Source organism: Garra rufa, chromosome 18, assembly GCF_049309525.1.
Source record: "Garra rufa chromosome 18, GarRuf1.0, whole genome shotgun sequence".
NCBI classification, from domain to species: Eukaryota; Metazoa; Chordata; class Actinopteri; order Cypriniformes; family Cyprinidae; genus Garra; species Garra rufa.
This window is the reverse complement of record NC_133378.1, coordinates 15,225,726-15,252,525: the sequence shown is the minus strand read 5'-3', so window position 1 is coordinate 15,252,525 and position 26,800 is coordinate 15,225,726.

The following is a 26,800-nucleotide window of genomic DNA, read 5'->3' as shown; positions in this document are numbered from 1 at the left end:
AAATCTTGAATCAAGAAGAAAAACTTTTTTTGTTGTTGCTGTCTTGTTTTCAGAAAAAAATAGTAAAAATTAAGCAAAATAATTTGCCAGTGGCGTAAGCAAAAATATCTTATTTCAAGCAGACAACTACCTTATTTTGGTTACCCTATTGGCAGATTATTTAGCAAAAACTCACTTTTAACTTCTTCTTTATTTAATTTCTAAGATGTACTATCTTCATTCTACAACCTATTCTGCTAAATTTAATTTCTAAGATGATACATTGCTTAGAGAGTTAGTAACTATGTTAAAACTATGTTTTCATACTTCAACACAATGTTCACTAAAACAGCAGTCCTTTTGCCAGTTACAAAAACAAAGAAACAAAGGGTAACACTTTCTATGAAGCCTGTATTTATAATACATTATAAGGGTATTCTTAAGGCATTATAATGAATGCATAATTCATTAGTGAAAGTGCAAGAAACTTATAATGCGTTATGTCATCTAATGAATATTCATAAGAACAGTTTAAATGTATTATAATTTTTACTTATTTGTGGTTATAGCTTTTAAGAGTATGATTACCTGCTCATAGTTATAACGTATCATAAGTCTCATATCTTGCCATGTTACTTTTGTCACTTTACTTAAAGCATACAAATACCAATTATAAATAATAATAATAATATTTCCCAAAGAACCCTAAGATCAGGCATCAGATCAGAAGAATGTGTAATATGATACATTTGTATTACCAGTTTGATTATTTTGATGGTACCCTTTAGACAGCTTTTGATAAGTAACTCTGCAACTCCATGTCAGCTAGCAGTAATTATTAGTAGTAGTATGCTAAATATATGCTAACACTAAATTTTGATATTTCTTGAAAGGACAAACTATTATATTATATTATATTATATTATAAGTAACTTTCTACCTAGCCAAACATTAACCTAATACTCTAAGGAGTGTTAGTTGGAAGGTTTAAGCTTGTAGTAAATAGACTAAGGGGACCATCAAAATAAAACGTAATATAATGTAAAAAAATAAATTTAATATGATACAGTCCATTATAAATTAAGTAGATTTAACATGGCATCCTTTGTGTGTTATAAATAATCATAATCTTAAAAGTTATAAGCTTAAATACTCAAGTATTATAATTGTTGTTATGATTATTCATGAGATGATACAACATATTCTAAGTTTTTTTTATTTTTTTTATTTTTATTTTTAGAATGCATTAGGCCCCGATCACACTGAACGCGTCTTTTAGTTCAGCCCTGCCTTTTTTTGATGACTTTCAGACCCTGTTTACACGAAGGGAAGACAGATATTTCCCTGCGGTTTGGCCTCTCATTTACACGAAAATCTTGTTTTTATCACAGAAATGCATTTTGAGGTGCATTTTGGGATTGGAAGCGGCGCGGAGAAAGCGTTGAGAGCAGCTGAGAGCGTCAAAAGGTTGGGCATTCCTCAACTTTATGCAAATCTCGAGCGCAAAACGCCGGGCGACAACCAATCACTGTGAGAAGTACGCAAAGCAAGATTATGATGCGTGTTTCCGAAACTGGTGGATTACTGAGATTAAATCACATATCATTGAAAAAGTCATGCAGAAGTAAATGTACTTTGCATGTTTTCATTATATGCTACAGTTTAGTTTGCGAATCGCCGTTAAAAAAAGACAAACAAAGCACAAACAGGGTGTAAACATTGCTTTTCAGAGGTGTGGTCTGCCCTAAATTTGACACTCCCCAAAGCAGTGGCGTCGTAGCGTTGCCAGCTGCACTGAGCGCGGATTTGACGCTGTAGTGGAAACGCACCGTCAGGCGCTCAGAGCGCTTCTGCAAAAACGCAAGGCGCAGCAGGCAGCGAAAACGCGAGGCACCGGGGACGCATACGCAGCGCGCAGAATGCTCACTGCCAACAGAAAACCATTCAAAAAAGGCGCCTCTCACTGCAAAAAATGCGTTCGGTGTGATTGGGGCCTTATGCATTCATTATAATGCCTTAGAAATACCCTTATAATGTATTATAAATAGGGGCTTCATAGAAAGTGTTACCAAACAAAGTTATATATTTTAATAATATATTTTCCTTACCTCCTGCCTCACTTATTTCACCTGCTGGAATGAAAGCAGAACAGTCACTTTCAGAGCTGTAATCATAAATCTTTATATAAAAATTATATTTAGTAGATATTTTTTGCTTGACAAAACGGCATACTACTTAAACACCAAATTTGACATTAAATTAATTAATTTCATAATTCAGCAGTAAGTTACAATTACTGTCATATTTATTATCTACTTCTTGGCTTACTGCAAAGAAAAGACAGTAGTGTTATAAGACATAATGGGGCAGGTTTCCCCATCCTTCTGCTGGTCTTTCAAAGCGTATTCTGTAAAAGATAAAATATATAAATAAATTTTGTTTTTGTTTGCATAACATATACAACTAAGTTAGCAACTAAGATTTTTTATTTACATTTACTTAATTTATTTTTGTGAGCAATTTTGAGTCTTGAATCTTACCAAAATGTCTGAAGGTTTTTTGATGTAGAATTGATTGAAGAACAAATACTCTCCTGTTTTTGTAACACAGGTTTCAAACTTACTCTGTATTTATACCTAAATGTTTTGGGTGGGGTTTGTTTGTTTGGTGCATTTTTGACCTTTGGCTTGTACTATTGCTTTGATCTGCTAATGGTCGTTATGACGTATATGAGGAGTTTGGGGAACTTTTTTTGTTTTGCAATAATATGTCACTGCTGGTTCATCTTAAATATTTTTGATGTTATTGGTATAATGCTTAACATGTTAGGTTCACAATTTCATTAAAATCAAATAAATAATAATTCCCAAGGGAAAGTGTTTGTTCAAATTTAACATGGTTTGTAAGGTCAGTAATGTTTGGAGACAACAGAATGGTGATACTTGTGCAACATAGGCTCATTAGAAATATGTGACCTTATATACATTCCTGCAAACTTGGAAAAAAAACCTATTTGTACGAATAACTGCAGTTTCCAGTTGAAAAGAACACTAAAGGCAGTAAAACAGTGTTGTACTTGGAAACTGTCACAAAACGTGCAGTAAGGTACGTAAATACAGTGCTGCAGAAATGTATGTATAGAGGCACGTATTTTCAATCACCCTGTTGTTGTACTGGTGACATAAAGCCACATTCAAATTTCCATCCAAAGAACTGAATATTTTATTTGCACTCAGTCAATATGCCATACTACACAGAAACAACTAATAAATAAATGTTAATGGTGAGAAACAATCTCAAAACAACTGTGTATTTTCATTTAAAAAATGAGCAACTCTTTATTTTATATTTTGTATTACTAACAGGTATATTTCCCTTTAATTATCTAGTACATATTGAACATGCCCTGTGATGCCGTCAAGGGGTGTGTTTCCCAAAAGCAACTATGGTCGCAAGTTCCATCAATACCAGTAGAGTTATAATACCTCTGCCTTGGGTTTGAGAGACTGGGATAAGCTTCATCACTCCCTGATACCCAATAAAGAATTAGCAGTATAAATAATGAATGCATGTCTGAAGATAGTTAGTCCCTAACTTTCAGATGAATGGTTGATTCAGAAGCTATGAGATTCTACCTTGAAAAAAATGCATACAATATTTCATTAATCTTATTGGCATATTTATAATATGCTACATATGCAATATGTACATTTTAGGCTAGATTCTTTCATTAACAATATGCTTTAAACAAGCTTTGTTTGAAGTTATAGTTATATATTTTGCTTTATGGAATGAATGAACCTTGTTGAATTAAGATTATATTTCATGTATGTTTTTCAGAAGTTACCATGCTGGCGTTAGCATTTTGTCCAGTTCTGTTCTGTTTTCCCAGTGTTTTTCCCCCTCTGTTTCCAGTACAAATGGTTTAGTCCTTGTTTCCCCCTTTTGGTTCATGTTCATTTGGTTTAGTCTTGCCCATATTTGTATTTCCTCCTCGTTTGCTCATTTGTAACCACACGCCCTGTCTTCTGGAGCGATATGTGGAGGACTTCATCGGGCTCTCCCATCAGGTAGGCTGGCACGAAGCTTCTGTCGGCACTGTGTTTGTTTTGGGACTGGATGATGAGACCATACGCTGCGATCTTCCCTCTTGTAATTTCCTCTTGATCGAGCTAGTCAACCTTATTCTATATTTAAACGGATCTGATTTTGAGGTGGAAGAAATTCTGAGTCTGATTAAGTCTCATCTTCCAGTCCCCTCTCAAACACAACACATCGCGCCAGCTTGCCATAAGCCGAGAACCTCCACATACCGTCCCAATGGCTCGAACCACCAGCCCAGTTCTAAATCACCAGTCATCCTCCAGAGCTCCACCACTGTCCTCAGCCCGATGAGGTCGGCCTCCACCCTGATCCGCCTTGGAGACCGCCCCTTGTATCTTGTATCCCCAATGTCCCTGCCTAGCAGACTCCAGGGCGCCCAGGGGGATGGGGGGTAATGTCAGCATTTTGTCCTGTTCTGTTCTGTTTTCCCAGTGTTTTCCCCCATCTGTTTCCAGTACAAATGGTTTAGTCCTTGTTTCCCCTTTTTGGTTCATGTTCATTTGGTTTAGTCTTGCCCATATTTGTATTTCCCCCTCGTTTGTAACCACACGCCCTGTCTCCTGTGTATTTATAGTCTATGTCTGCTCACACCCATTGTCCGTCGATAACGTTACATGTTCTTAGGTTCAAGCTCCTGGTTTTGTGTTTTCTTTAATAAAGTGTTCGTTTTGTTTGTACTCCCGCTTCCTGGCTTCTCCTTGGATCTACACCAGTTCACCACCAGTACACACGTTGTGACAGCTGGCTAGAGATTAGATTGGAATTTCATGTCTAAATACAGTATCTTGACATGTCGGCCTGCAACAAAGAAAATTCCACACATAGAATTCTAGACTGCATTATTTAAAGTGCTTTAAACTGGTTTTGTGTGGAAGAAAAATTTATTTTACTTTCCTTGTGTGCTTATGAAGCACCACGTACTGCTTGTTTACGTAGAACCACTGTAAGGGTGTAGCAACATAACAGGTCATGTAGGCCTGAACTGAGATGAGGCGAACAAGGGGGGTGGGGGGGTTGGGGGGGGGGTGCCAGTCTGAGGCCCAAAAGGTCTCTTAGTGGCCATGTATCAGTTGAAGAGTGCTAGTAAGGGTTCTTTCTTGTTCCTTACTGGTATGGAAATTTACCAGCTATTAGAAGATGTAACCTTGAAGGCTAGAGAAAATATATAAATAGAGTGAATTTGTCTCCTATGCGATGAGAGACATTTGATTTTTGCTACTACATTTTGTGAGGTTAGAAAGTATGCAACTACACTTTTTAACCCTAAAATCCGCTAACACCTTTTTTTTCTCCAGCAAGTGAAACCTCCAGAATATGTTTTTGTGTTTACTAAAATGTTTGTGTCAGGTCATTTATGCCTTTGTTGACTACTTAAATAGGCCTTTTAAATACCCCCCAAACACACAATCTAATTAATAGTATATGTAATTTATAACATTTGGAAAAAATAACTATTTCTTTTATCAAGGACACTAAAAGTATTTAAAAGACAAGACATGAAAAATAATGTGGACATTGTGGGCATTTTATGCAAATACTTTCATTCACGGTGATGGTTGATTGTAAAGTGTAAAGTGACACGTTCAATGCAGGATTTCTAATTTGCATAAACTAACTAGCCTCTTAAACTCTGCGGATTCAATTGAATCGCGATGTCAGAATATAATAAAAATTGTTTCAAAATGTTGATGCTTCATTTACATGACCTTCCTCATATAGTATCAGCCCATATATGGTCTCATTTGAAAGCTTAGAGTCTCCTCTTTACTAGGAATACCATAACTTTTAGTTTTATGATACATAAAGTAGTAAAATTATGCTTAGAATTGATGTCGTACCACACACAAATTTCCGCCTAACGATTGTGAAGAATTATTACAAAGAATGTGTATTTCTTATATTTTTCACAAAACAGACAAGTCATTTATCACAAGAAAGCTCTCATTCTCAAGAATCTGACCATGTAAATCATTTTATTGTGTGACAAACACAGATCAAATAATCTTCAATTGAATCGCGATGTCAGAATATACTTGAAGAGTATAATAATGTATTCTATTACTTTCCTCCACATACTACTGCTTCAGTTAGCCGCAAACGGCCACAAACTCCATTTTATCTTTTAGATTAGGATCTCTTCTTTCAAACAAGACCATTTTCACGTTTCTCCGTGCTTTTATTGCTGAGAAATCCATTGTTTTGCCAGACGCGCTCATTCAGTCACCGGCGCGCCCTTTCAAACGCGCTCAAAACCGCTCAAACAGGTGTGTGTGTGTGTGTGTGTTCACGGCTGCATTCAGAGTGCTTCAGCAGATCAGATTACACTCTCCGGCCGCCTGCTGTGCTGAATAGAGGTGTGAACGATGACAGCTCTGCCTCGCCAGACGCGCAGAAGAAGAAGAGTCATGGAGAGGTTCCGGCAGGGGCGCCGCTCGCAATTTTGGGCCCTATGACAAAATATGAGGTTGGCCCCCCCTACCACACAAAAGCAGATCTCTGGGCGCCCCTAAAAGGTGTGGGCCCTTAGAATTGTCCTAATTTACCCCCCCTTAGCGGCGCCCCTGGGTTCCGGGTCACAAAAGATGCTTCGACGGTGCAGGGGCTTTTGGGATATGTAGTTTTTGGACTCTCAGACCGTAGATATGTGTCTCAGACGAATAAAGCGGTCGCCATTAGCCAAAATAGACGCTAAATGAATAAATAACGGTCCGTTTCCATGGAGAGCAGAGGATCCGCGGCTCATAAGCGTGTCTATAAGTATTACAGTGCTTCTATTCAGGTTTGTTTTATTCTTATAATAAGTTTGAAACGTAAAGGACACCAAAACAATCTGCTAAGCTATGTATTGAGTGTATATTGAATATTGACAGTGAAGTACAGTAGGTGTTTCAGTAAATACACAGGCAAACATAAAAATGAAACATAATTCAGTCAATAATCATGGAAAGTGCTATGGTACATAGTAAAATAGTATTCTAAGGGGTAATGTGCTTTATAAAACCTGTTTTTGCAAAGAAACAGAAGGACACTTTTAGGGGGGAAAAGGGGGAAAAAGGAGCAATGCGACTCCCTTCGGTTATAATTCAATAACTTCCAATTAGAAACTGTTATATGAAAAAATCTTTTTTCTGGTATATCCTGAGACCTAGTGGAATCAAACAAAACAATTTGCAAATAGCTGAGACACCCAAAACCTGAATAACAGACTTTCAAAAAAAAAAAACTTCTGAAAAAAAAAAAATCAAAAAGCGCCTATGTTTTTTTTTTTAGTTTTTATTGTAATATTTGAAACCTATATAATGTTATTTATAAAGAATTACACTGATATTATGTAATTTAAATGGTTTTCTATACAATGAAACCATTTTTTTTATTTCCTCCATTGTATGTGTATAGGGGAACCATTTGAATTTAGGTAGGCCAAATGCAGGCGGAAATCCCCCAAATAGCTGCAGAGCTTAAGGGGCTAGTTGTCATTGTATGACATCAAAGTACCATGTAAGACTGAAGATAAAACATGGAATGTCTTTAGAGACATGGTGGCTGTCACATCAAAGTCTTTCAAACTGTCTCCATACACCAGGGCTTTTAAAACCTGTCCTAGAGGCCCCCATCACTGCATATTTTGTATGTCTTCCTTATGAGACTCACCCAGTTCAGGTCTTCTCTACTATGGCAGTCTTATTTTTAGTTTAGTTTATGTGGTATCTGTTCGGTGCTCTTCCTGGCTGTATTGTCTGGCCAGTGTGAAAGTTTGGTGTATTAAATCCTTGTTGTTTACATTATGTGCATTTCCATTACAGATTTGTGCAAAACTTTGGTGACATTTTATAAATTTTGATTAAAAAGCATTGTGAAATGACAGCATTTCCATTAACCGATGTTATTTGACTAAAACGTATTTTTTCCCTCTTGCGACAAGTCTTGGCAATGGATTTTTTTTTGTATTTTCTCTATATTCAATCGAATGTGACCTGTAAGTGCAGAAAAAAAAAGTTTGCATTGCTGTTTTGCGAAATATTCCTTTTTAGAATTGCCTGAAAAACCACCTCATGTGAGCGTAAAAAAAAAAAAAAAAAATGTGCAATTGGGCATATTTTCAATTCTCAATTTCATTTTGCACAATTTAAGGGGTAATGAAAAAACAGCTATGTGTGCGTGCATGACTGCTGACTTGCTTGGTACTGTAGGTAAATATTTTTGATGCTTCATTTAATATCTTGCCGATAGTGGATATATCATTTGTTTATTATATTCCTTGATTAGTGATTACTATTGAAGTATTGCTTATGCTTTCACCTGAAAATATTCAGTATCTAGAAGGAACAAACTAATTCCTTGTGAACCGCTCATGTCCATTGGCGTCATCATAGCCTTCACATTATTTCTGATTTGAGTGATCCATCTCCATCAAGCTACCTATACATATTTAACATGTGAATTCTTGCTTAATATGCAGTTATATTACGGACCGTTGGCATGAATTGTTCTCATGAAGGAGCGGTGGTGGAGCACTCTTGGAGCGAGTGAAAACCACGATGCTCCGACTTTTAAAAAATTTGCTCCTCCCTCCATTCAAAATCACACCGCTCCACTCCGCTTCACTCACATACTCTGCTCAGCACTAAAAGCAGCTCTTAAAGAGCTTCTTGGGTGGACATCTTTATAAAGACAAGTTATGCCAGGAAATTCTTGGCCTCAGGGTTACCAGGGAATCCGCCGGCCTGAATTTTAGGTATGATTTGTTGACCGAAAATGCATGCAGGTCCCCTACCCTCTTGATGGAGGCCGCAAAGCAGGAGCAGAAACTTCAGCTCTACTGATTGCTCGTAGACTTTAAGGGTGGAGGGAGACAGCCTTTGCTCCAACCCTTGCTGCAAAAAGAACAGCGTGACTCTGATCGGGCATCTTCAAACGAAGATGAACAGGTTTCAATTCAAGGTGTAAGCGTGTCTCATAGACTGGGCTCTTGCCAAAGTTATGGTGTCTACCAATCCTTGGGGTAGACCACCTAAAACCTATGCGTCCCATCCAGTGACCAGAAATGTAGTTTCCAGAGGTTTGGATGGAGGTGCCAAAGGGTGCCCCATCCCTGAGTCAGTAGATCATTCCTCAGGGTGTCATGCTCTCATTGCGGGAGGATCTTGGAGTTGTGGACCAGACTCCTTTTCCTGCAAAGGGGCAGGGTGCCAGTTCCTCTGCCTAGATCTATCATTCCCCCTGGAAAACACCAGGGGGACTCTACCGCTAGCAGAGAGCTGACTGGTCTTACAGTGACGGTGAGGAATTTCCCAGCGGGCAAATCCTCTGTGATACCTCCTTCCACCGGCACTCTGCAGCCAGTGGAGCTGCCAAGGGAATGGGCAAGACCTCCTTGCGAGATAACACTCGTATTCTTTGGGGCTCCCTCTGACAATCTGATGTTGATCGCGGCATCGCAGGGCGAGCCAGACTCAGGGGAAAATGATTCTGGCACACTGTCATCCACCGCGCGGTCAGTGGTGCTTGATACAGACCCGAAGATGATGGCTATGCTTGCCCAGGCCTCCAAGAAGGTCATGCATGATTGGAATCCTCCATCACGTTCCAAATCTTCCTAGTTGGATGATTGGTTCTCACCAGATGTTTCACTGCCAGAAAACCCTCCAGTGGAACATTATCCCTCACCACCCTTGATGGGGGACCAGTGCAGGGGTGCATGGCTGTCCCGCCGGTGGAGCGTGCGATGGCGATGTAATTATGTCCCGACGCTGCTTCCACCTAGCAGGGCAATCCGTGGCTCCCCTCCCAGGCCCGTAGGCCATAGTTGGCTCTGATCAGCAGTGCCTCTATTGACTGTGGTGAAGGTGGTTCTGACTTACATGCCATGGCATTGTTACAGGTCCATCAGGCTCAAGCACTGATGGACACGTATAAGGATGGCCATGACCCAGAAGTTCTTAAAGAGCTTTGTATCACTACGGGCCTCATGCTACTAGTGATGAAGGCGCAGTCTCTGGGTAATGCCAAGTCCACAATGGTGGTCCAGAAACACCATCTCTGGCTGTGTCTGGACGACATGAGGGAAACTGACAATACCAGGTTTCTGAATGCCCCCGTGTCCCAGACCTGCCTCTTCGGCAATGCGGTGGAGAACTTTGCCCAACAGTTCTCAGTTGCGTCCTGCCCCGGCATGCAGCTACTGCCTCCATCCAGCCACTGATGACATCTCAGTCTGCTCGTTGTGGAGGGCAGCCCTCTGCCTCCATCCCTGCTCCCGTGCAGTCATCGCAGCAGCCTTCACAGTGGCACTAGGCCCCCACCAAGACCAGTGGCAAGTGGAAGAGGCCCTGAGACGGGTGACCCAGAGATGGAGGGAGCTGCTCTTCGGAAGATGGTGAACGCAGGGTCGGGCAGAGAATCTTCTGTTTAATTTTTTCCCCAAATTCTCAACAAAGGAGCAATTTTCTATATCTCTGGTGTGTCAGGGGGTGTTGGACAGGTCAACCCCCGGACTCTCCGCCCGATATGAGGACAGGGTTTTACAGCCCTTACTTCATAGTACTCAAGAAAGGTGCTGGAATAACATCTGATCTTGGATTCAAGCAGAAACACATTATCAGGTGTCTATGTCCCCATGATTGGTTTGCAGTGATCGACCTGAAGGACACGTTTCAATTTTTTCACACCACAGACCATTCTGCAGTTTGCGTTCGAAGGGCAAGCATTTAAGTACAAAGTCCTGTCCTTTGGGCTGTCCTTCTCACCCCCTCTAGTACATCAACTGCCTAGAATTGCTATCAGTTACTTTCCTTGAACTGTCTCAAAGGGTACTTACGAGGCAAGCACATGCTGGTCCGCACTGACAACACTGTGACCGTTGCGTACATCAACCGACTCCTCCTTTGGAGTCAGAAGCATCTGATGACATTCACCTTCTGGGCTTGGTCAACCGTGCAGCCGACAGGCTTTCACGAGCTCTGTTCTTCTGTGGTCAAGCTGATTTGGAGACTTTTCGGGGAGGCTCAGGTAGATCTGTTTGCCTCTCCAGAAACTACCCACTGCCAGTTGTTCTACTTCTCAAGGGAACTCACAACATGGATGCACTGGCATGCAGCTGGCTGCAGGGCCAGCGCAAATATGTGTTTCCCTAGTGAGACTTCTCGCACAGACACTGTGCTAGGTCAGGGAGGACGAGGAGTAGATTCTGCTAGTGGCGACCTACTGGCCCACTCGGACCTGGTTCCAGAAACTAATGCTCCTTGTGACAGCACCTCCTTGGCAGATTTCTCTGAGGAATGATCTACTGACTCAGGGATGGGGCACCCTTTGGCACCTCCATCCAAACCTCTGGAAACTACATTTCTGGTCCCTGGATGGGACGCAGAGGTTTTAGGTGATCTACCCCAAGGATTGGTAGACACCATAACTTTGGCAAGAGCCCAGTCTATGAGACGCTTACACCTTGAATTGAAACCTGTTCATCTTCGTTTGAAGATGCCCGATCAGAGTCACGCTGTTCTTTTTGCAGCAAGGGTTGGAGCAAAGGCTGTCTCCCTCCACCCTTAAAGTCTACGAGCAATCAGTAGAGCTGAAGTTTCTGCTCCTGCTTTGCGGCCTCCATCAAGAGGGTAGGGGACCTGCATGCATACAAATCATGCCTAAAATTCAGGCCGGCGGATTCCCTGGTAACCCTGAGGCCAAGAATGTCCTGGTGGGGATGCACATATCCTCACATAAACTGATATATGAAGTGACAGCTGTTTGCCGCATTGGTCTCCCTGCTCTTCATTCAAAAACGTGGCATTAAAATATACTATAACTCAGCCAATACACAACGCAGAGACATAAGCAATATGTCTTTTGAAAGTTTGATATGTATAAGTAAGTTTTATCAAAAACAAATATTCTGTGATAAGGTAATCCATATGAAGCCAATGTCCAACGCCAATGTCCAGTCTATCCGAACAGAGCTAATAATTTTAAATTTGATCACGCCCACAAGCTACTTTCGCTTTCATATTATGTTTAGCCATGCGAGCAAAGCACGGGAGGTAAACGCCTACCTCACCATAACAAAGAAGCGAATTTCCTTCAAGCTCATCTGGTTTACTGTTCATTTCTGAAAGAAGATGCACTGTGAGGATTAGTCTTATTTTTACCTTATCACAGGAAGAATGCGCACGGCTAATCCAGCAGGAGGAGACATTTACATGAGTAAGTCTTTCTTTTAGTTGCCTACTTGCATTCGCTGTTATTGTGTTACTGTGACAAAACTTGCACATTACTAGCTAGACTTTTTGACTACATCAAGTAAACCATAATGTTATGTTTCATTTCATTTTCAGCTAAATGTCTGATGACGCCAGGATGTTTTTTTAATGTTTTAGAAAATGATGCTATATAGAAGTAATAGTCTTTACGTTGTAACAGTAAATTATATAGTCTAAGAATGTTTAGACAACATGTATTGTATAATACATGCAAAGCATGCTTGTATTTATGACTGTGTTCATATTTTTTTATTTATTTAATTTATCGTATAACAATTGAATGTAAAGTGTTTATACTGAGTGTGTTCAGACCATGTTATAGAATAGATATAGCAAATAGATGTTCAATGTGCTAAACAATTAGTTTTTAGGATATAAAATGTCCTTTTTTACATTAGTAGAATTGCATGAGTCAAATGCATTTGAGTCCTTGTTAATTCGTCAGCTTTGTGACTTGCACGGGGTGAAGAAGTCTCGCACTACACTGTACCATCCATCAGGAAATGGACAGTATGAGCACTTCAACCGAATGCTGCACAATTTATTACACACTTCAGCCTCTAGGAAAAGGGATTGGGTCATCTTTTGTTATAATACATCTCCGGTGTATGAAGATGAAGAAGATGAGGTCGATCTGGTTGGTGTATTACCTGTGCAAGGTCAGGCGGTGCCAAATGTTGGGCCTCAGACTTAATGGTTTTGGAAACAGAAACTACAGAGGTAGCCCCCAAAGTTGAAATGCTTTGTTATTAGAAGATTACTGTAGGTGGAGGTAGTTTGGCTATACCATGAAGAACAGATGAATAATGGGCAGTCACCACTCCAACCCTCATAATCTGTCTCATACAGTAGGAGTTTCATTGCCATCTTACTCTGCATCTAATTGTGTAATTGGCATTTTCAGGCCTTGGGATTAAACCTAGGGTTCTCACTGATTTTTTTTTATCACTTTTTAATCCATTTATTCCTATGTCACAGCTAGTTGTCATGTCTAGGACCACGTATTGTGAACTTGATATTGTCTTAATATATATATATATATATATATATATGGTTGGCTAATGAAGTTGTAACACCCCTGTCATTCTGTCAGTTTGGTTTGTTCCGTATACACTTATTTGGAGTTCTGTCTCATTAAGTGTATTTACATCACCTGTTTGTAATTTTATTAGTGTCCTTATAGGTTTGTGTCTGTTCTTTGTCACATTGTCTGGCTTTAAAGTTACTTAAATGTGTATGTTCCTGAATGACCTGCCTGCCTATGTATTTATTAGAGACTTTGTTTTGACTTCATCTTTAAGGAGTGCATTTAATACGTACACCATGACAGATAACCAGACTGAAAACAGTTAAACAGTGTTTTAAACCTGCATTTATTTTTTCAGTGTTTGTTTTTGTCTGTTTTTTCCACCACACATTACCCGTCAGTCCTCATCCTGCTCCTGGAGCAGGGGAATCGCTCTCTCGAATACCACACAACAGACTTTGTGTTCCCCGCCCATGACGCATCTGGACAGCTGCCTTTGCTCATTCTATCGTGCAGGACTGAACACCTCTGTCAAAGCGCAACTGTCCGGGGATGGTCCTTGGGAGAGCATCGCTGATTATATTGAGTTGGGTGCTGGTGTCCAGTAGAGCTTCACTGACCATGGAGGATGACACCAGCCCCACTCCAGACACAGAGCCCAGCCAACCATCACCTGACACACGGAGTACGAGCTGAGCTCACCGCGGATGGAGAGCCAGCAACCAACCTTGATCAATGAGCCATCGCCAATGGGAGCGACAGAGCAAATGATTGCCATAGAGCTTGAGGCTATCATGTCCGACCAGGTGCGAGAGCCGGCTACAGCGCCCGCGATGGTGGGAAGCAACGTGGAGCGAGAGGAGGCTGCTGTTGGAAAAAGATTTGATTGATTTCAACTGAGGATATAGAAACTGAAATTCCTCTCTAGCCTGAACTGTCTGCCAGCCTGAATTTCCCACCTACCCTCCCTCTTTTGCCAATTTCTGTCTGCCATGCTGTATCTGCCATGCCACCACTGTCCCCTGACAGCCCTCTGCTCACCCTCAGCCCACCATCTGTGCGGGTCTGCCAGTCTCCATCTGCGTCATGGCTGGAGGATCCCTCATCTCCACCTCCAGCCTCAGAGTCCAGGCCCTCTGACTCTGCAGCTCCACCCCAGCTCTTAGCTCCCTCGTCTCCACCATCGCCCATCGGCCCACCAGATCCACCAGGCTCCCTCGTCCCTCCAGCTCTGCCTTCTGGCTGCGCCTTGTCGCTTCGTCCCACCGACTCCGTTGGGCTCCGTCTCAGTCCTCTGTCGCTCCAGCTCCGCTGTGGACCTCCGGATCTCCGCCTCTGTCGCTAGAGCCTTGGGATCTGCCTTGGCCCTCCCAATTCTCGGTTTCGCCCTCGGTCTTTCCATTTCCGCCTCGGGCTCCACTGCCACTTGCTCCACCTTCGTCGGTCAGCCCCCTGGAGTTGTCAGCCATTCCTCCACCATGGCTCCTCCCTCTGTCAGCTTCACCGTGGGTCACCATCATGGCTGCGGACTGGGTCTCACCTGGCTCCTCCTGCTCTGGATCCCTCCTGTCTCCTCCTCAGCTCCTTCCTTTGTTGTCACCTCCCTGGACTCTGTTAATCGTCCTCTTCCCGTCTGCCAAAACCTCCTCCTGTATAGACTCTGTGTTGTCCAGCCACATGTCTTCTTCATGTCTTCCATCTGATTATGGTGCGAGGTCACACATTCCAGGAGGGGGGAGTAATGTGAAACCCCTGTCATTCTGTCAGTTTTGGTTTGTTCCATATGGCCTTATTTGGAGTTCCTGTCTTGTTAAGCGTATTCACATCACTTGTTTTTAATTTGATTAGTGTCCTTCTAAGTTTGTGTCTGTTCTTTGTCTGGCTTAAAAGTTATTTTAATGTGTATGTGCGTGTTCCTGAATGACCTGCCTGTCTCCCAAACTGTTAATTTATTAAAGACTTTGGTTTGAATTCATCTGCGTGTAGCGCATTTAATATGTACACCGTGACAGAAGTAAAAAAAAAAAAAAGACAAATTGTACATTTTCATATCCACGTCTCATTGTCCCTTTATGTTGAGGACATCTCAAATCTGTGTACCTTATGTTTGTATTTCCCCAGATAGTAATACAGGGTGGTGTAGTCACTACTGTCTGTTCATGCAGTACAACTATATTATTTTTGGGTGTGTGATTGGTTCCCTACTCTTTCTTACCACAATTGCATCAGGTCAAATTGACCCAAAGAATAATAGGAGGGTTTAGAGGAATCACAAGAACTTGATGTCCTGTGAACTTGAAATTTTATATTTATCCAATTTATATTTATACAGTTTATAAACTTCACTACCCCCCCCCCCCCCCCCCAATGCATATTTTCAGATGTTTTTTTAATCTGGTTCTTATTCATTAAAAACTTGAAAACTAAAAATGTTATGGATATTGGTTATCAGCTGTGAAGCTACTAGCTACTATCTATTTCTTTATTATCAAATTTTCTTAACTGTCAAGTAAAATTGTGCACTTGGAAACCTAAAATAATGTCAATCTGAATTTTGCCAAATCAATTTTCTGCAGCTCATTTTTTTGTGAGCATGTAAATGACAAATCTTAAATGTTATTGGATACAAGCTTGTAGGTTTTCATGTGTGGTTTTAGTAACTTACAGAGATGTGATAGATCAGGGGCGCCCAATCCTGTTCCTGGAGAATTACTATCCTTTAGTTCAGCTCCAACCCTGATTAAACACACCTGAACCAGCTAATTAATCTCTTAGGTAGCACTTGATAATTACAGACAGCTGTGTTAGAGCTAGGGTTGGGTATCGTTTGGGTTTTTTTCAATACCGGTGCCAAATTGATACTTTTAAAACGGTACCAGTGCCAAAACGGTGCTTGAACCGATACTTTTAGAAAAAAGCCACAAAATGGTGGATGACACAAGAACATCTTTTTATTTGACAAAAAAGTTCTTTAAAATGAAAAATGTTTAAAAAGTTTAAACTATACATTAATATTTAAGTATATACAAAACACAAGCCACCTAACCCAACTACAATAATTTGTAATTAAATAAACAGCTTCAAATTTCAGCAATTCTTTTGCAGAAATATTACCATATTTGCCTTCTCTGGCAAAATAGGACACCTCTCATTACTTATTGCATGTCCTGGTATGACTAGGGCAGGGGGCAGGGTTGTGGCTAGAAGGGATACAGCTCCGACCTGAAACTAACAATGAAATTAATTGTTCTACCTAAAAGATTGTATGTTTTTTTTAACGTCTACACCTACCCCAACCCTAAACTTAGCCCTTACTATAATACATAAACAGTATTATTGTTGTACAGTGTGACAAAAATAACATTAGATTCATGTGCGCATGCCCAGTGGTCAGATCTGTCTCCCTTCTAGTCTAAACCAGGGGGCAGAGGGGGGATGCTTTTGAAAACCTATTTTCTCTTCCTATAGGTGGGAGGTTGACCAAATTGTTAGTGTAATTTGTTACGTGTCACGTCATGAAATGTTTTTAATATGAAAACTGTCTAATGTGATCACAATTTCATAAAAAACTTTGTAAGTTAGGCTTATTAATTGTAATGATTTCATTTCAAACTACGAATAAATTATATAGTGAAAGTGAGCAAAGTATAAACAGAGCTTTTTGAAACTATTTGACACTATTTACGAATAAGTAAATCACTGCGTCGCAAAATGATTCACTGTTTCGAAGCGCTCCAATTGGATCGTGAATCATTTGATTCAAAAGGAAACATAAAACCAAGTACGGTGAATCATTTGATTTAGGATTTTAAAGCGCTGATCGCAAAACATTTGATTTAGACGATTTGATTCAGGATGTAGGAGAGCTTCACAGGATGATTTATCCCCACCGGGAATAAATATAATTCAGCAAAGGCAGGGATGCATAGGCTAGAGCAAATCGCACCCTGCTGATAGTGCCAGCTGATGTCCACAAACTGTCAAACACGGTGCATCCCTCTGCTTTCAAGTTTATTCCATGTGCCCTCAAATGTATGATGCGTTTCCCCCTTTACACACAACTGTTGTAAAACATTTGCTGCATGTCGCGGTGTCTGAATAATTTCTCATGAAATATAGCCACACTTTAAAACATTTAGTTGTTGGCATTTTAAGTTAAGTGTGTTTAACTGTGTTTAATGTATCTAGCAAAACAGCACCACTGCACAAAAGACCACACCGCCTCCTGGTGACCAGGTGATGGTCGTGTGAGGAGATCCCTCAGCAGGATCAATGCACGCAAAGCTCCGGGTCCTGACAACATTCCTGGTCGTGTACTGAGAGACTGTGCAATGGAACTCCCTGATGTCTTCACAGACATCTTCAATATCTCACTCTCCCAGGCAGTTGTCCCCACATGTTTCAAAGCCACCACGATCATTCTGGTGCCAAAAAAGTCATCTCCCTCCTGCTTTAATGACTACCGTCCAGTTGCACTTACCCCCATCCTCATGAAGTGCTTTGAACGGCTAGTCATGCAGCACATTAAGTCTGTCCTGCCCCTCTCCCTGGACCCCTTACAGTTTGCGTATCGGCCCAACCGCTCGACTGATGACGCCATCTCCACTGCACTCCACTCTGCACTCACACATCTGGACAAAAAAGACTCATATGTCCGAATGCTGTTCATAGACTTCAGTTCAGCATTTAACACTATAATCCCACAACAGCTCACCCAAAAACTGGTCCAGCTGGGGCTCAACACCTCACTGTGTAACTGGCTGTTGGATTTCCTCACTGGAAGACCATAAGCAGTACGGGTCAGCAGTAACACATCCAGCACCATCATTCTTAACACAGGGGCCCCCCAGGGATGTGTGCTGAGCCCCCTCCTCTTCACTCTGCTGACCTACGACTGCACACCGTCACACAGCTCCAACCTCTTCATCAAGTTTGCATATGACACGACTGTGGTGGGTCTCATTAGCAACAGGGATGAGACAAACTACAGAAGCAAGGTGAGCCACCTGGCCACGTGGTGCAGAGACAACAATCTCTCTCTGAATGTGGAGAAGACGAAGGAGATTGTTGTTGACTTCAGGAGAGCGCACACTCAGCATGCTCCTCTGACCATCAACGGTGCGTCTGTGGAGAGAGTGAGCAGCACCAAGTTCCTGGGTGTGCACATCACTGAGGATCTCTCCTGGACAAACAACACCACTGCACTGGCCAAGAAATCACAGCAGCGTCTCTACTTCCTCCGCAAGCTAAGAAGAGTAAGAGCACCAGCCCCCATCATGTACACATTCTACCGAGGAACCATCGAGAGCATCCTGTCGAGCTGCATCATTGTGTGATTTGGAGCCTGCAATGCGTCCTGTCAAAAAACTCTCCAACGCATAGTCAGAGCAGCTAAGAGGATCATTGGTGTCCCTCTCCCCACCCTCCAGGACATCTACAGCACAAGTCTCACCAAAAAAGCCCTCTGCATAGCAGCGGATCCCACCCACCCAATGCAAAGCTTTTCCATCAGGCAGTATCATCAGGCTGGAGACTGCGGAGTCTCCAGGCCAGGACCAGCAAACTGAAGGACATCTTCATCCTTCAGGCTGTCAGGAAGCTCAACTCTCTCTCTGCTCTGCCCCCACTCCCCTCACTCCCCCTTCTGCCCCATGGACTTTCTGAACTCTGACACACACACACACACACACACACTGACCTGCACCAGTCACTTTGTGCAGCATTGGTCTGCCAACTACCTCACACTACTCATAAGACAGTTACAAGACTGCTCTGACACTTTTACACACTTATAAGCTCTGTTGCACTATATTGTTTACATGATTTGCACTCTCTACCATGTGCCCTTACTTGTATTTTTCATTTTTATATATTATATGTTTATTTGTATTCATTTGTATTTTTTAATTCTACCTTTGTATTTCATGTTACTTTTTGTATTTAATGTTACTGTTTGTATTTAATGTTACTTTTTGTATTTAATGTTACTTGTATGCACCATGGGTCTGAGAGTAACGCAATTTCAATTCTCTGTATGTCCTGTACATGTGGCAGAATTGACAATAAAGTTGACTTTGACTTTGACTAGCTAAGCTAACGGCAGACCACCTGCTGCAGTCAGAGCAAGAGTAACGATAGTTGCTGCATTCACGCGCTTCACGGATGGTTTCATTTCCCGACGATTTGTGCTTTTAATTTGAAATGTGAAAATGGTCAGTAGCTACAAAGATGTCTTGGATTTTGTATCATCAAAGCGTTCATGTGAGTTTTCTCATTCAGGAAATAATTTTTACGATCATTCTGACACCCCATGAATGCAGTATTTAAAGGTAACTAGCAATCATACATGTTGACAAATCAATGCTTCTTACATCCGTGACATAGCACCAGAAGACAAATATTTCAATAGACAGTTCAGGCACTTAAGTGGCACCAAAATGAGGCACCGAAATTTGCGTTCTGTTTCGGTCCGGTACATACTGGTCATATGGGTACCGGTGCTTTTCGGTACCCAACCCTAGTTAGAGCAGGGCTGGAACTAAAGTCTGCTGGTAGGTAGATCTCCAGGAACAGGATTGGGCACCCCTGTGATAGATGATCTCATACTGGACTCTTGTTCTTTCAGACTTTCCAGATTTATGGACACCACCATATTTGATATTACTTTAGTCATTGTCACTAAGGATACAGGTTATAATCACAAACAGAATATAGTTTTGATTACAGTTTCTCACTAATACAGACAGTATTTAAAACTCTGTTGTAAGCTTCTTTATGAACATGACATTTTAAACTGAGGTAAAAAAAGAATGTGAAATATTGTACAATCTTTTGTGAAAAGTAGACTTTTAAATGTGCCCTGAAAACAAGTAATAGTTATAGACTAGTAATAGTAATGTGCTGAATAAATGTTATGCCATGGTGCTCTCTACCCAGACACTTCCGTGTCTGATGGGAGATCTGACAGGGTCTCAGCCTCTTTGGCTTTCCTACTACGCTCTTCAAAGTTGTCTGTAAACTGTTGCGTATAACAATATTCAGTTTCTTCAGGATCAATCATATCTAGTTTGGTCGAGTTCAAAAAAAAAATTTCAGATGTCCTCCAGTAACTAACTCTTATTAATTGTTGTTGTTATTGTTTCTCTGTTAGTACTGTTATTAGGCTGCTTTATTCACTAATTTGAATTTATTTTGTCATTATGCATAAAGACACATTGTGCACTGGGTATAAGAAAAGTACATTACAAATAAAATGTATTATTACTGTGTCACTGCACATTTGTATCAAACAACAGCAGTATCACTTAATTTAAGCCTTTGCATTTGTCAAGCCACCTTCAAGAGTTATGACTACTGTTAAATCTCTTTATCTCAGTCAGCCAAGAAGAAACAAAAGGTGAAAGTGATTAGCTGAGGTCAGCCTCAGCACCTCAGACTTGGCCTTTTTTCGCTTTACCTGGAAGAATGTGGGGTTGCATTAATGCTGTTAGATTTGAGTGCAGCCTTTGACACAATAGACCATGTTATCCTATTGGACCGCCTTAGAGATTATATAGGAATAGATGGTGTTGCCCTTCAGTGGTTTTCTTCTTACTTGCAGGACAGGACATGTGCTGTAAACACTGGAAATTGTGTTTCTGAGCCAGTGACTGTATTTTGGGGTGTTCCACAAGGATCAATTCTCGGTCCAACTTTATTCTCATTATATATGTTGCCTTTGAGGGAGATTCTTAGGAAACATAATGTAAATTATCATTTGTATGCGGATGATCTACAATTGTACCTTCCCATTGAACTTGATGACTGTACACCTGTTGCTAACTTTTCAAACTGTCTGACTGAGGTGAAAGGATGGTTGTCGAAAAATTTTTTGCAATTAAATGAGGATAAGACAGAGTTTATTATATTTGGGAACCGATTCTCTGAGAATGATCTGGCTGAGAGCTGTGGTTTATTGTCAGTCAACACGCATGGCTTTGTGAAAAACTTAGGAGTGATTTTTGATTCTAATATGTGTTTTGATCGTCAAGTAAACAGTGTTGTGAAAGCCTCCTTCTTTCAGTTAAGGAAGTTATCGAAATTGAAACCTATCCTTTCAACAAAGGATTTGGAAACTGTTATACATGCCTTCATTTCTACAAGACTGGACTATTGCAATGCTCTATATTTAGGTCTGAGTGACTCGTTGGTTACCCGTCTTCAGTATGTGCAGAATGCTGCTGCCAGGTTCTTAACTAATACTCGAAAATGGGATCATATTACACCTGTCTTGATTTCTCTCCATTGGTTGCCTGTAAATTACAGAATTCAATTCAAGGTGTTGATGTTGGTATATAAAGCATTGCATAATCAGGCTCCTGGATATATACAGGACTTGTTGCCTCCTTATCAATCTCAACGCTGTCTGCGCTCTTCTCAGAATCAACTCCTATCTGTACCACGGTCTCGCTTAAGGCGGAGGGGTGACCGTGCTTTTTCAGTCGCTGCTCCCAAACTTTGGAATGCCTTGCCGCTATCTATAAAGGCTTCATCATCTATGGACACTTTTAAAAAGAACTTAAAGACTTATTTTTTTCATCAGGCTTTTGGTGTCTGAATGGGTCTGGTAATGTGAGTGAGCTTGCTGTACGATTTATATTTTTGTAATGATTGCGCTGGTTTGTTTGTTGTATGTTGTTTTATAGTTTTTTAATTATTTTTGTGCAGCACTTTGGTCCATTTTTATGGTTTTGAAAGTGCTTTATAAATAAACCTTGAGTTGAGTTGAGTTGAATGTACTTTCACTTACCATTCTTGACCGCCAACGGCAGCTATATGATGTCACTTGTGCGTCAGCATACTATAAAGGGGAGCCGAAATATCCTTGTGTACTGTGTTTTTTTTTTTTTGGGACTGGAGCACACTTGTTTGGCTCTGAAGAATGTTGCCTGGTCTCATTCGCACTTTTAGGCAAGAGAAGATGGGTGTTCCATTTTCTCCCTCACTCTTGTGCACTGGGTATAAGAAATTTGCATTACAAATAAAATGTATTATTATTGTGTCACAGCACATTTGTACTAAACAACAGCAATATCACTTAAGCCTTTACATTTGTCAAGCCATCTTCAAGAGCTGTGACTATGGTAGGAGTTTAAACTCAGTCAACCAAGAAGAAACAAATGGTGAAATTGATTAGCTGAGGTCAGCCTCAGCAATGGGGGCTTTGTCTTTTTTTATTTTACCTGGACAGATGTAACCAAACTTTCAGCCCCTATTATAAGTGTCTGCATGTATAATCCAGTATTTCACATTACACACATTTCCTAGATTGTTTAGTGTCCATGGTGTGAAAATGATGGATAATGATTCATGTTGTATGTTTTTTAGAGAGACAGTTGTGAATGAGGACTTAAGTGCAGCCCTCACTGCATCACTGGTACTTAAACTGACAAAAACAAACAAACAAACACAATTACAATGGGGCAAATAAGTATATGATACACTCACGATTTTCAAGTTTTCCCACTTACAAAGAATGGAGAGATATCTAATTTCCATCGTAGGTACCCTTCAACTGAAAAGAAAAAAAAAATCCAGAAAATCACACTGTATGATTTTTAAATATTTAATTTCCATTTTATTGTATGAAATAAGTATTTAATCATCTACCAACCAGCAATAATTCTTGCTCTCACGGACCTTTCCCTTCAGAAGCCTGAGATCCACTTGTAAATAATGTCTGGTGGTACCATCACAGAGACGCACAAAATCACTTGCAATAACTTTTTCATACACTGTTTCTGGCTGGTGGAATGACCTTCCTACCCCATCCGTGTGATGCAATAAATTATGTCTAATTCAATAATGTCCCTCCCCTAAAAAAGGTGCAACAATGTCCCTCCTGGCTCAAAAGGAATTGTCTTGAGTAATTTGTCGACTATGTACAAATTAACCTCTTAAGCTCTGCATCTATTTTGGGGATTTCCGTCTGCATTTTCCATTCCCAAATTCAAATGTCCCCTTCCAGGAACATTGAGCTGCGTCAAAACGCTATGGGAACGCCTTCAGCGTGACCGCGCTCTGAATCACGTGTGTAATCAGCCCAATGGAATCGCGAGACGTCACCGGCATGATTATGTCACCGACCAGGAAACTTAAAAGCACGTTCGGTGAGAACAGCGCTAGCTTTCTGCCATTCAGCAAGCATTCTATGTGCAGTCACTCTCCGTTTCTTGTGCACAATTGCACAACTTTCATTTAGAGAGTGATTGTTTGTCTGTGTGTGTGTCAAACAATGTTTAGAAAGGGTGATAAGCAGCAACACCACAAGTCGTGTGTTCCTCCGTGCACTCGTTTTATTACGAGTGAGGACACACACGGCTTGTGTGTTGTCTGTATGGGAGCGGCGCATGCGGCATCAGCCCTTGAGGGGGCTGGTTGCCCACATTGCTAACGCATGCCTCTTCGTTTGCTCCGCTCCCGGAAGGCTCTCTTCGAGGAGGAAGCCTTCACCAGCGTTCTTCGCGGGTCTGGTCCTGCTTCTGCCAAGGTGGAGTAGCGATTGCACTCGTGAGGATCTCAATTTGATCTGGCAGAGGGTATGGAGACGGGCCAGTCCCTATCTTCTGCCTCACCTGCCAGATCCACCGCCTGCTCTCTGGGATCGGAAGCCCGCTCTGCGGTTTGAGAGGGCCGGGCGCTTCTCTTGTCTTCCTCCAAGGAGGTGGATGTAGAGGGCGCCGATGAGGAATCACCCCCTCATTCTCCCCAGTATGAGGAGCTATTAGAGGTGGTCACTCGTGCTGTCGCCACGCTCAATCTTGAGTGGCCAGCCGAGAGACAGGCCGACCGCAGAGAAGTAAGCTGGATGAACGCTTTCTGTGGTCTCGGCCACCACCTCTTCGTCAGAGCCTTCCATTTTTCCCCGACCTCCACACTGAGGTGTCGAGGTCATGGGGAAAACCCTACTCTTCGCGGCTCTACAGCCCGTCCGCCGCCCATTATGCTAACGTGGCGGGGCTATCTGAGCACGCGTACAGGGCGATGCCCCGGGTGGAACAAGTGCTTGCTGTCCACCGATGCGACGTTGTCCTTGAAGGCTCTGACCTTGCCCTCCAGAGCTCTAAAAACCACCTCAGCTCTGGTGGGCAAGGGGTATGCAGCAGCGGGTCAGACTGGTGCGTATGTGCACACCATGGGGGTGTTACAGGCATACCAAGCTGACCTGCTGAAGGAGCTGGACGAAGGCGAGGGGGCTCTGTCTCAGGACATCGCTGAGCTCTGTAGAACCGCTGATCTGTCTCTCCGCGCCACCAAGGAGACTGCCCATGCCATCGGCCGGTCTATGGCAGCTATGGTGGTTGCGGAGAGACACCTTTGGTTGACCCTGTCCAATATTAAAGAGAAGGACAGGGTCTTCCTTATGGATGCCCCGCTCGTGCCTTTGGGTCTGTTCGGCGATGCTATTGATTCAGTCGTCGACAGACACCAGGAGGCACAACGTCAAGTGGCGGCATTTCAGTGGTTCCTCCCTCGCCCTGCTCCAGCTCAGGGGGCTGCTCAGTGAGCATCAGCAGCCAGGCTAGGAAGGGCTTGGCCAAGAAGCCCTGACGATTGCGGCCCAGGGCTAGTGAGGACAGCCCCCTCTGGTGAAGAGCGGTTAACACCTCATTATACGGTGCCCGTCTCTCCTCAGTGTCCTCAGGGGACCACTCTGCCAACCCTGCCACCCCTGGTGTTTCAGGGCGCAGCGGTCCCCAGAGTTAGAGTTATCTCTCAGTTACCGCCCGACATTGTAGCGGTACCGGGAAGCTCGCGACCTCCATGGAGGTCCCTCGAACATCTAACTGGGTGTTTTCCTGCCAGTCCCCAGCTTCAGCTTCAGTTAGTTGTTCCTTTAACATCAGAGGTCAGCCTCGAGAGGCTGATTCCCTTAGTAGACTCTTTGGCAGCGTGGAAACTTCTGCCAAATGTGTCTCAATGGGTCCTGCAGACTGTAGAAAGAGGCTACCGCATTCAATTCGGTGCTCAACCTCTCAGCTTCAGCTGAGTTTTCTCCCACTCTTGTGGGCCCCAAGCAGGCTCTGGTTATGGAACAGGAAGTGAATACTCTCCTGAGTAAGGAGGCCATCGAGGTGGTCCCTCCTCACAAGTGAGAGTCCGGGTTCTACAGCCGGTACTTCATTGTTCCCAAGAAGGATGCCTATTTTCATGTCTTCATCCTTCCTCATCACAGGAGGCTCCTGAGGTTTGCTTTCGGCCTGGCACTCTCACCCCGCACTTTCACGAAGTGTGTGGATGCAGCTCTGGCTCCTCTGCGACTCCAGGGCATCCGCATACTAAACTATATTGACGACTGGCTGATTTTGGCTCAGTCTCAGCAAATGGCAGTTCAACATCGAGATGTTGTTCTGTCATGAAAGTGCTAGGGTTAAGACTAAATGCCAAGAAAAGTGTACTTTCTCCAGTTCAGAGGACCACGTATCTAGGCATGGTGTGGGATTCATCCATGATGCAGGCACGTTTGTCTCCCGCTCGTGTCGATTCGATCCTCACCGAGGTCACGAGAGTGAAAGAAGGCCGGTCACTCACTGTAAAGCTGTTCCAGAAACTACTGGGTCTGATGGCAGCTGCGTCCAACGTGATTCCTTTTGACCTGCTGTACATGAGACCCCTTCAGTGGTGGCTCAAAACGAAGGGGTTCTCCCCGAGGGGAAACCCGCTTTGCATGATCAAGGTCACGTGGCGATGCTTTCGTGCCTTAGACATGTGGAGGAAACTTTGGTTCTTGACTCAGGGCCCGGTGTTGGGAGCTCCGTGTCGCCACATCACGCTTGCGATGGATGCGTCCCTCACTGGTTGGGGAGCGGTCATGAGTGGCCCGAGGTCTGTGGAGGGGTCTTCATCTCAGGTGGCACATCAATTGCCTGGAGATGTTGGCCGTGTTTCAGGCTCTGAGACACTTTCTTCCGAACCTAAGAGACCACCATGTGTTGGTGCGCACCGACAACACAGCGGTGGTCTCTTAAATCAACCACCAAGGAGGTCTGCGTTCGCACCCCTTGTACAAGCTGGCGCACCAGGTCCTTGTGTGGTCCCTGGGGAAACTCCTCTCGCTGAGAGCAGTTCACATCCCTGGGCATTTCAACTTGAGAGCAGATATCCTGTTGAGGCAGGGGCCGAAGCCCTGGGAATGGATGCTTCACCCCGAGGCAGTGAAGCAGATCTGGAAAGTGTTTGGCCAGGCTCAGGTGAACCTCTTCGTGACTCTAGAGAATGTGCAATGTCTCTTCTGGTACTCTCTGAGTCATCCAGCTCCCCTGGGGCTGGATGCCATGGTTCAGATGTGGCCGAGGCTACGTCTGTATGCTTTCCCCCCGATTGCTCCGCTCCCGGGAGTTCTAGCGAGAGTGCGCCGGGACAGGGTTCGACTGCTTTTAGTAGCCCCGTACTGGCCGGA